At 40.1% G+C, this 10,742-nt stretch overlaps 1 long non-coding RNA gene across 1 annotated transcript; it reads left to right on the forward strand.

Moving 5' to 3' along the window:
- The first annotated feature begins 6,505 nt into the window (after positions 1-6,505).
- On the forward strand, positions 6,506-8,384 carry LOC145424435 (uncharacterized). Its single transcript, XR_013905519.1, has 2 exons — positions 6,506-7,779; positions 7,917-8,384. It is a non-coding gene; the product is annotated as an uncharacterized LOC145424435 (long non-coding RNA).
- The last annotated feature ends 2,358 nt before the right edge of the window (positions 8,385-10,742 follow it).

The raw sequence follows: 10,742 nt of genomic DNA on the forward strand, positions 1-10,742 counted from the left end.
ATGGTCAGTGAGTAATGACACCACAGACTACAAACAATGTATCTGAGATAGTACAACAGTGTCATGATTATAAAGTACAGTGCTTAAACAGTTTATATTTGAACAGTTTTTGCACAAGACGTGTCATTTTTGACGTATGACCCAACATATATTATACTGTTACTGTTACAAATCGAATGATGTCCATGTAAATTCCCTGTGACCCTCTGCTACTGTTCTCTTTCTGCTTTACCTTCCTGTACCCTTTCCCCACTTTAACTCTAGTATCGTTCCTTCTAAGTTTGCGTTTCCAGAGGCATTTGGATCAGCACAACAATGACTGAGAATGTAGACTGCAGAAATCCAAAAACACAACATCCTCTTTTCTAAATGTCACCAAAAACCAATTTATTGTAATCCTGCTTTTGATTTCTGTGTTGTACCTTGCAGCCTATGTAACTCTTACTGCATGAGCATGTTCCACAGGCATTCATCCCAGGTCAGGCATGCTCTCAATGTAGCTAGTGACTGATTCCACACGTGGAGGCTTGGGAGGTGTGGTTTTCCATGACTCCAAATAGGCAACGTGCTTTTTGAATCACTATGGAAAGGTCAGAGGGTTTACAGTGCAGAAGCACATACCACGTTTGATGAAAAAGCCTTGAATGATTTAACAAAACATCCCCTAATATTTGTCTGACGAAAAGAGAGAGATTTTTTACCCTGATATCACATATTTACCAGTATGTTAAATGAATAGCTGGACATTTGATAAAATACACTAATCCCCTTTTACAGGTCTTAGACCATGGGTAGCAACTGGTTAGCTTAGAGTGGAAACACTCTAAGCTCTCTGGTTTGGTGCGTGTATTAGTTCATTCATTGCTCATTTACAAACATGTCATATTTAATTTCTTTAATTTTGCAAAAACAGAAGTCATAAAAATGTTAATCTGATGTGTAAACTCCACATTTTTCTGCTTCTTTTCTGTTAATTTCAGTTTTTTGTCTAAGCTAAGCTAATTATCATCTGGTGATACCTTTTGGCAGTAATAAAAAATGCTGGCTGTTTTTTTGTTTCTTTGTTTTTACCACTCCCTTTGGCAGAATTGGCGGAGTTCATTTGAACTGGTTGGTTTCCTGGTATGGCGCTGGCTTTTATGCATAGTCCACAAATTTTCAATACAGTTAAGAGGTATGTTTGGAAAATTAAAGGTGAGGTTTTCAAACCTTACAACACTATACCAAGTGTTAAGCATGGTGGTGGTAGCATCATCCCCTGGGGTTGTTTTGCTGCTAGTGGTATTGGTACATTTCACAAAGTGCCAGGAAGCTAATTATTCTAATATCTGGCAAGCAGAGTGCTCAAATATCCCACTAAAATTACCCCAGAAGCTTACTGATGGCTACCAAAAGCATCTGGCTGAGGTTCAATTTGCTAACCAAGTAATATCGGGTGTGTATGTATACTCTGGATCTTGTGTGGATTAGAGAAAATCCAAAATAAATGTAAACTTGTCCAGCCAACACTTTTTAAAGTCATTAAAGATGTGTGGTGTACAATCATTCCACCTAGGAAAAACAACAGCTCAAGTCATTAAAGTTATTAAAAGGCCCAAATTACTACAACATTTATGCCTATCATAAGCAGATGTAAACTTTTGGTTACAGCTGCATGTACTTGAAATATTTAAGCACTTTCATCAACCTCTAGTTTACTGTTCATTCTGACATCTATGTTTAAATGCAACACCAGCTTGTTAGTTGTGAACACATACACCACTAAAATAAATTATTTTTTATTTTAACATCATATTAAAATATACACTTTACAACAGTCAAAAAACAAACTAGCATTCATTAGAAACTATGAGATAAGCTTATTTACAACAGACTTGTTTTACACTTATTTACTGTGCCTTACTGGAGACTTACAGCTAGAAATGGGAAATTGGTTCCGATATTTATTAATCTATGTGCAAACATGAATTTATAAGGCAAAAACAGAGTTTGTATGACTTCAAAGTAACTATTTGGTATGACCTTTAGTCTTCAATATAACCTGAATTCTTTTAGGCGAGCTTTCTTGTAATTTGTCCAGCAGTCTTCAGGAATAGTTCTTCTGGCTTCTTGAAGAACATTATAAAGCTTGTCTTTGGATAGTGACTGCCTTTTGTTCCACATTACTTCTTGACAGCCACCCTTTCACTTCAGACTTCAGTACACAGTAGATGGATCAACTGAAGGTCCAGATACATCTCTTGGGTCCTGTGTCAGTTGTTTGCTGCATTTTCTTTCCTATTTCTTAAACACACAATCTTCATTATCATCACTTGAGTTATTCTTGAATGATTCATAGTTCATTGTTAAGTGGCTTGAGAAACAACAACAACAAACTAACAATAAACCCCCCAAAACTCTGACTGGAAGAAAAATGTCTAAAAAAGAAAAACATTGAAAGACCTTCTAAATACATACATTACACAAGACAGTCTGGCTATTATTAATAATATATTATAAAGAAATGAGGGATGTGGCAAGACTGTACAATATGGTCAATGATTATGATATTCTTATAATTCAAAGATCAAAATCACTAATAATGTTAGAGTCAGGAAGCTGGAGCAAAGGAAGTTACTAAATGTGTTGTTGCTCTGTCAGTGACAGAGGTTAAACATTTATGAATAGTCATTAAGGTTATTTTCAAAGGGCTACTAATGATACTGATTATCTTTGTCACATCTAGATTTAGACAGTTTCCACTTATTTCTTTCTTTAAATAGCACACAGAGTAACTTGAGTGGAAACAGCTTACAATTTTGTTCATACTACTTGACAAATATTTCACAACCAACAGAACATTCAGAGGCTTGAACTAACTTGCTATCCTGATTATATTAAAAAAAAGAAGAAAAAAAAAATCTTCATAGGCATGTACTATGTACCAGTCAAGTCCTGCCTCCACCCCCATTTGTAGTCTGAAATTGCCCTTTAAAATGCCACTGAACTTGGCATATCACAGCCAACCCACTATGAAATGTGTCTGATTATATAATTTTTTCACAAACGCTCGTGGAAGCTCAATAAACACATCTTTAACAAGCAGTAGTCAACACTAGACACGTCAGCTGGTATAGTATAAATAGATACAACTGACTAATTAACTGTGAACTCATATTTGGCTGACTGGCTGTATCAAGTAGTATCAAAGAGAAAGAATAGACATGACTAAACACAGACAAGGATGAGGACTGGTGGAGCAAGTGAGGTGAGGCTAGTTGTCATTAGGTTTATCAGATATGCTGATGAAATAAGTTCAGGACTCTGGTGAGAGACAAGACTGCAATAGCAAACAGCGGGGCTCGTATATGACCTAATGAATTCTGTCTGCTCTGCTTATTCCTAGTCCTAAATGGCTATTTCTGACTGCTGCTGGTTGCTGTCATGGAACCAGCAGCAGTCAGTTAGTGCAATGGGCTGGACTAATGCTACTGCCAAGCATTGTCTAGCTGTGTCTTGACAGTGATTTATGATCCCTTGTTTTAGGCAACCAACAAGCTGTGGCTACTGAGCAGCAAATGTAAGAACATGTTCCACTCTTAAAACTCCCACAAACCCAATATAACAGCATTGCTGATGCATGTGATTTAAAATGATATCAGACTGAGGCAGATAGATTGGTTAATAGTGATCGCTTTGGGAAAATCGCATCTCCTCCCCTGTCAGAGTGAAGTGGAAATCGGTTAGTGTGGGAGCAATGTTCAAGTGAAGCTGGAAACTTTTTATAAGTAGTCAAGAGTTCAATGTGATATCAGTAATGTGGTACTGTGCAACATCTTGATTCACTCTTTAAAACATCTGCAAATATAAATATAAATACAGTATATGAGGTGAAAGGATGGCTTTTAAAGTCCGACAAGCTTGAAAGTATGATCTTCTTTATTGTTCGGTAGAGCCTGAACTCTCTTAGTCAGCTTTCTTATAATTTATTTAAGTAGTCTTCATGAATAGTTCTCCAGGCTTGTTGAAGGACATTCAAAGCTATTCTTTGGATGTTGGCTGCCTTTTGTACTCTTCTCCTTCGTACCCTGTCAAGATGATTCCACACTGTTTCAGCAATGTTGAGGTCTGGGCTCTGGGGAACCTGATTCATGACTGTTTTTCTATCCAGGTATGCTTTTACTGCATTGGCAAGTGTGTTTGGAATCATTTTTATGCAGAAAAATGAAGTACTTGCCAATCAGACTGTTTTGGAATAAGGTATCAAAATCTGATGGTATTTTTTTGGGTGCATAATTCTAATCTATCTATCTATCTATCTATCTATCTATCTATCTATCTATCTATCTATCTATCTATCTATCTATCTATCTATCTATCTATCTATCTATCTGTCTGTCTGTCTGTCTGTCTGTCTGTCTGTCTGTCTGTCTATATATATATATATATATATATATATATATATATATATATGTCGAATGACTGTTGAATAGAACTGCAGTTTTCACCTGCCTTTCAATTTCCTCTTCCTGTTATTGTACCTTGGATTGAAACTGTCAGTGGCCACAGACTGTCAAAGTTTGAAGAAAAAGAACCTTCCTGGTTCTGTAAATTCAGGATACACTGTATATGATAATGACAGTCTCAGGATAGCCAGTGCGTGGGTTGTGGAGCTGTCATGCCTGAACAAATGCTGCCACGGTCCTGTATAGGGTTAAACTGAAACCTCGCCTTTGATCATTAGTTATATACTGTGGATACAAAGGGTCAGAACAACCTTCCCTGTGTGACTCATTTCAGCTTCCAGCTTTCCACCCATACACAGTAAATATTTAACTACACGTCATTGGTGGCATTCTGCAGTCAGTGTCCAAATGCACCTCTTCTCCGAAATGATGCTGGCATTTCATTGATTTCAACAAAGTATGCTTGAATTTTTTCTGGTGGGAAAGTGGGAGGTCATGGTAGCGTCTATTTGCATGTTCATTTTATGATTTTTCAGTAGAAAGTCTGGATGGAGGTTCCCTTCATTGAGATTGTTTGGAACCTGTTTTAAAATTCTAGCCTTAAGTTTACAGAGACCAATCGGGACAAAGTACAGTGACCTTACTTTTATGGAATTAGTGCTGTTATCGTGAAATACAAAGAGAAAGAGAGCAAGAGAGAGAGCGCGAGACGGCCAAGAGGAGGAAGAAAACGGGGCAAGGTGGGGGGGTGGCAAAGCCTGGAAAACTGGGGCGTAGTTGTGGAAAAAAAGGGGGCGGGGGGGATAAAATTGCAGAAAGGGATGAGAGGGAAGGGGGCGGTAGAGCCAGAGGGAGACGGGAATACATGACGTTGTCAGTGGGGTTGGAGGGCTATTTTGAGAATGTAATAGGGAGAAAGCTGCTGCGCACATCTCTGGGCTGACGTCACAGATGAGATCAACTCTCTGTGCAGCCTGCCAGCCCGATCATGTGGCCCTTAATGACCTTCGCTATCAGTGCTTAAATTACTGCGTATCAACTGCAAAGCAAAACCAGCTTCAGGGGGCACTGTAGCTGCTGCGTAGAAAACAACAGGAGAAAGTAAAGAAAACTAAAGTAGAAAGAAGAAAAGACAAGAAAGAAGACAAAAGTCCTTTTTATGATAAAACAAGTCGGGTTGGGGGGCGTGGGGGTAAAAGCAGAAGAAGAGAGAGAAAAACTAATTAGCAAGAGTGTGAGTGGAAGGACCAAGGGTGGAGAACAGAAAGACAACGGGAGAGATATAAAACAATGCAGCGCCAGCCAAGATTGAATTAGCCTGCAGCTTTGGCTACCCCTAAGTCTAGGATGGAGGAGGATTAGTGGGCTGGGATTCTAGAGAGTGTGTGGGAGTGTGTGGAAGTTTTCAACCACGTGGGAGGAGAGCAGGGCGATTTGGCAAGTTCGGAACTTGCTTGCACCAACAAAGGAAATGCCTGCATCTGGTATTCATCACCAGTGTGTACTGTACACACACGCACACACACGCACGCACGCACACACACAAACACACACAGCTATTATCTCCTATCTGGGGTTTTTTCTGTGTGAAAGTGCTAGGAGTAGTAGTGCACATCATAACAGGTTGCTCTTAAACTGATTTTGTGTCCCCTCTACACACGCTGACCTCAAAGGGTGAAATTTTTACAACTGATACTACTCAGTGAATGGATAGAGCTCTTGCAAAAGTCATATCTTTGTTTTACCAGAAGTAATACGCAAGAAGTCCGTTCTGCATTGCCAAAACCACCTACCCAACCACCCACAATCCCTGCCCCGAGTCTCTCTCTCCTACACTCACTCTCACTCTTGTTTTTTTCCAGTCGCTCTCCCTCCTTTGTTCTGCTCTGTTCTATTTTCTGCACTCCACGCTAACACATAACCTTTGTCGGACCACCAGTCCCTCTAGCGCTACGCCATAGGCTGTCAAACAGACAAATAAACAAACAGATACAACTAACACCCTCCCAGCCTGGCCGAGTTTCACAACTATAAAGGTTCTTATCGTGCCCGGCTTGTGTCCTGTGGGTGGATTTCATTAGCTTATTTAGCACATTCAGCCCAGTTCCAGCCTGTCCTATTGTGGGCCTTTTTAGTGTGAGCAGACCAGCTCTGTAAAAAGCAGCAATTATCAAGTCTACTTTGCGGGGGTGTTGAAGTTACACCATTTGGATGAGGTTGTGCAGTAAGTGGTTGACAGGCCCAGATCTGGGCTTTGGAAGTACAGTACAGCACCACTAGTGTCCTGTGAGTCGTGCAGCATCTCGACACAGGACAGACTGTGAACAAGACTAATGTTTCACTGCACACAGACAGAATATGGAACGCGGTGTGAAGTGTCCTGTTACAAACTTGATAGGCTAAGCCATAACAGTACATCGTATTCTCTCACAGGATCCATGTGGAGGCTCAGATCGCAGCGATATATGATTCACAATAATATGCTACTACAAGGCAATGGTTTGAATTGTTGCATATTGCGTAATAATTGCAGATACAGAACACAGACAGTGCTCCCATATGAGTATTACCTCTTCCTGTTGAGATTTTCTAACTTTGAGGTTAAAAAGAATTTTATTTTTGAACCAAAGCCACCGAATTAACCGTACAAACAGACTCCACAGGAATGAGGAAGACAATTACACTTAACTATCACTTGTTTATTACATGAAATAGTCTGCCAAATCATGCTGATCAACCCACTGTAGTATCAAAGTGTCCCCGTGACAAGATTTAAGGAAGAGTATTCTGGTTACATTACTTTCTACACAAAATATGCCTCATCCGTTTTATGTTTCACTTGGGAATGCACTGACTCGTTATGGGGTGACCAATGTGCTCTTAATGATATACAGAAGCTAAGCACAAAGAGTTCAGAATGTTACTCATCACATATACATGCACTCCATCCTCTCTGTGATTAATGTGCTGTCTTTAGAGAATGAATACGGTGAGTTTGATTGTGAAATGTTTGGATTTTATCCAGTCAGTCTGCCTCTGGGCACTGTTCAGGCTATAGATGTTGCATTTAGTTGTTACTCACTTTCTCACTTACTCACTCACTCAGCAGTGCTATATATTTGATATTACACACCCAAGTTGATATTGTGGTTCTTTTCATCTGGTTTTTTTTCTTTCTGACTAAGATAGGAGAGAGTCTGCAAGTCAAACTATCAGCTTCCTGAAAAGTTTCAACAAAAAGTTTTTTGGACAAAAGTCGGGAATGTCGTGACTCTGGAAATGGATGTCTGGTTGTTTTGTCCTTGGCCTGGCTGTTCAGAAGTTACTGTAAGCTGTGAGTAAATCTGTCTGAAGTGACACTTTCTTTTCTTGTCCCTTGTCATTGCATGTTTTGCACAATTCTTTCTCTCACTCTCATTTTTTCTCCTCACACTCTCTCTGGCATGTTGTCTGCTTATGTGTGGAAAGCAGCAGAGCTCAAGATGTGTCATCAATCATCTGCGCTGTGAGCCGGGAGAGCGAGCGAGCAACACTTCAAACAGGGCTTCTTCTGCAGGTGTGGGATCAGAGACCCCGTCCACACCAAAACCCATCCCACTCAACTTCTAACCCCTCTGTTTTTTTTAACCCCACACTATATCTGAAGTACTTGTGTAACAAGAATCTCAATGCATTTAACCACTACTTTGAGTGATCTAGCTATTTTTGTAGCGTAATCCCAGAGGTACTAAAAAGTATCTGTAGCAAAGTCCAACTAGAAATGTGTATTTCAGTGTGTTTTCTGCAGATAAACTATCATTTTAATTACTGCAAAAAATTCCACCCCACAAATGTATCTTGACCTGAATCCATTTTTTTTCAATATAATGCATTTAGTTAAAAATAATACTGAAACTTGTGAACCCTAACATGTTATAAATTACCTCTCATATCAAAGTACTTGGCTTCTTTTTTTGTTGGTTTTTTTTATAGGTCTAACACGTCTTTTGACCCACAAAGGTCGTTATTTGTGCGTGCAATGCACTCACTGGGCCAGTGACAGAAACCGCTCAAACTTATGAGCTATTGTTACTAAGGTTACTAAGTTCCTATTGTGGCCCAGAGTATACAAATATTGTATTGATTGTAATTTCCAGTTAAAAGGAAACAATGAAGTGATATTACACTTCACGGCTTTCATGTGGATAAGTTCAGACTAACTTCCAGGCTTCCAGATGACGTGCAGCTGTGTTCTTGCTAATTCCCTCTTTGAGTCGAATATCGTCAACTAGAAGAGCTCAAAAATGCTTGTAAGTGATTATAAGCAGCTATTAAAAACAAATCCAGTTATTACAATTTTCTCCCACAAGAAGTCGTGTACATTTACGTCCTTGCACCCCCTACAAGTCCAGGGTCAGACTTATCCAGTTCAGGGTGAATGTATGAACTGTTAGTATTCGTTTGTACTATAAAACCTTGGTCAGATTCAAATGTTCACTTCTGACTGCACTGCACTGTAAAGAACAACTGCAGCCTACAAGTGAATGGATAAAAGAAAAAAGGAAAACACATTTTCTCGTCTTTACTTTCTACATCAGTTCAGTAAGTGACAAACAATTGTGCTTATGCAATTTTGCTCACTTCTATTCGACAAAAGATGCACCTCATCAAGAATAACATGTAAATACTTTAATTTTAATTTTTTCTCCCTGATCATATGTAATATTTGTGGCACTGGGGATCAAATAATTTGTACTAATCTGTTTTGTAATTTTTGTACTTCCGAGTGGATGAGTTAGGCATACATTTTTAAGCCATAAGTCATAGACACTCCTTATCGGTAACATTCTTCCCAGCACTATTTGAATCAGCATGTTTACATGCATCCTCGCTGAATGTGTCAGCTTCCGGTGCCACTGTTGCGAATGTAGCATGGGGGTGGGTGGCGGGGTGTGTCTTTCTAACTCACAGCCACTTAGGGTGAATCAGGAGGAAATGGTGGCAGGAGGAGAAGAGCAGCAGCAGGCCGAGTCCGTTGGGCATGGTTCATTTTTCTCCTAAGGCAGAGGGCGGCCCACGGGTGACTTTGATGGATAGGAATGCTGCTCACCCACACACACAGACACACACACGCCCACACATGTCCCACACGCTGACTCTCTCACACAACAACTTGCGCGTTTTGGCTTGCACATGACCCACACAGACTCATTGACTTCTACACATACAATCGCACACGGTCTGCTCTGTCCCACTAGATCTGATATTGGATGTGAAATATTTACGACCCACCCACACAGCCTTCCACCCTTGTCAATAAACTCTTCCCAGAAGTACGTGTGATGCATTATCACGGAGATGACCACATGTGGGGGTTGCTCCTGTATCCTTCATCACTGGCTTGTCCATGTGCATCGTAATGCAACATGCGGCATATAGTGTAACAGATTTGGCTTTTAGGCTGCACAATGATAAATTCGTGCATTAATGCATTTTTTTCACTTAATCACATTGTGATTTGTCACATTAGCAAAGATAGAATGAGGAAAGATACTACACTAGTTGATGCAGATCAAAATAAATGACATACTCAACGAATGATCTGCTCTAGATACTAAAGAAAAACAAAACATGCCCTTTAATTTTTTTAAGAACAAAAAACACCTCCCATTTTATAAAACAAAGCCAAGATCCAGATTGGAGAGAGAGCTGCACCTTTGTCACCAAACATGTCAGATTGTGAGCTCAACTGCCAGGGCTAATTTGGGCAAAGAGGTCAGAATGTTCTGCATCACCTGAGCTGTGTTGACAGCCAGACCTGCTGACGAGCACAGCCGAGCCATCTCATGCCTGAAAGAAGGACTTAAACTCCCAAGCGGCCACAGTGACAAACATCAGCGCACATTAGCTCCTTCTCACCAAAAGTCATGTACAAACAGATCCATTAATGTGCAGCTGCCATCAAGTCCAGCGTAAAAACAAGCTGAAAAGTGAAGCGTTTGACCCAAACAAAGGGTTGTGTTTCAAGTTAGTGAGGGAGTTTAACCAACTCCTTTCACTTTGCTCTACTGAGTCAGCATCTTCCAAAGAGAAAGAACAAGATGGAGACAGATAAGGAAGAAGAGGGAGCTGTTGGGGCCAAGCAAAGACAGGCCCCTTTGTCTGCTCATGTAGCCTCTCGGAGATAATACCAGTGTTTCTTTTGAACACAACAGCCTTTTCTATCTCTATCACACACACACACACACACACACACACACACACACACACACACACACACACACACACACACACGATGATGATTCAGGTCTCAGACGT

Source organism: Astatotilapia calliptera, chromosome 23 (genome assembly GCF_964374335.1).
Source record: "Astatotilapia calliptera chromosome 23, fAstCal68.1, whole genome shotgun sequence".
In the NCBI taxonomy this organism is placed as follows: Eukaryota; Metazoa; Chordata; class Actinopteri; order Cichliformes; family Cichlidae; genus Astatotilapia; species Astatotilapia calliptera.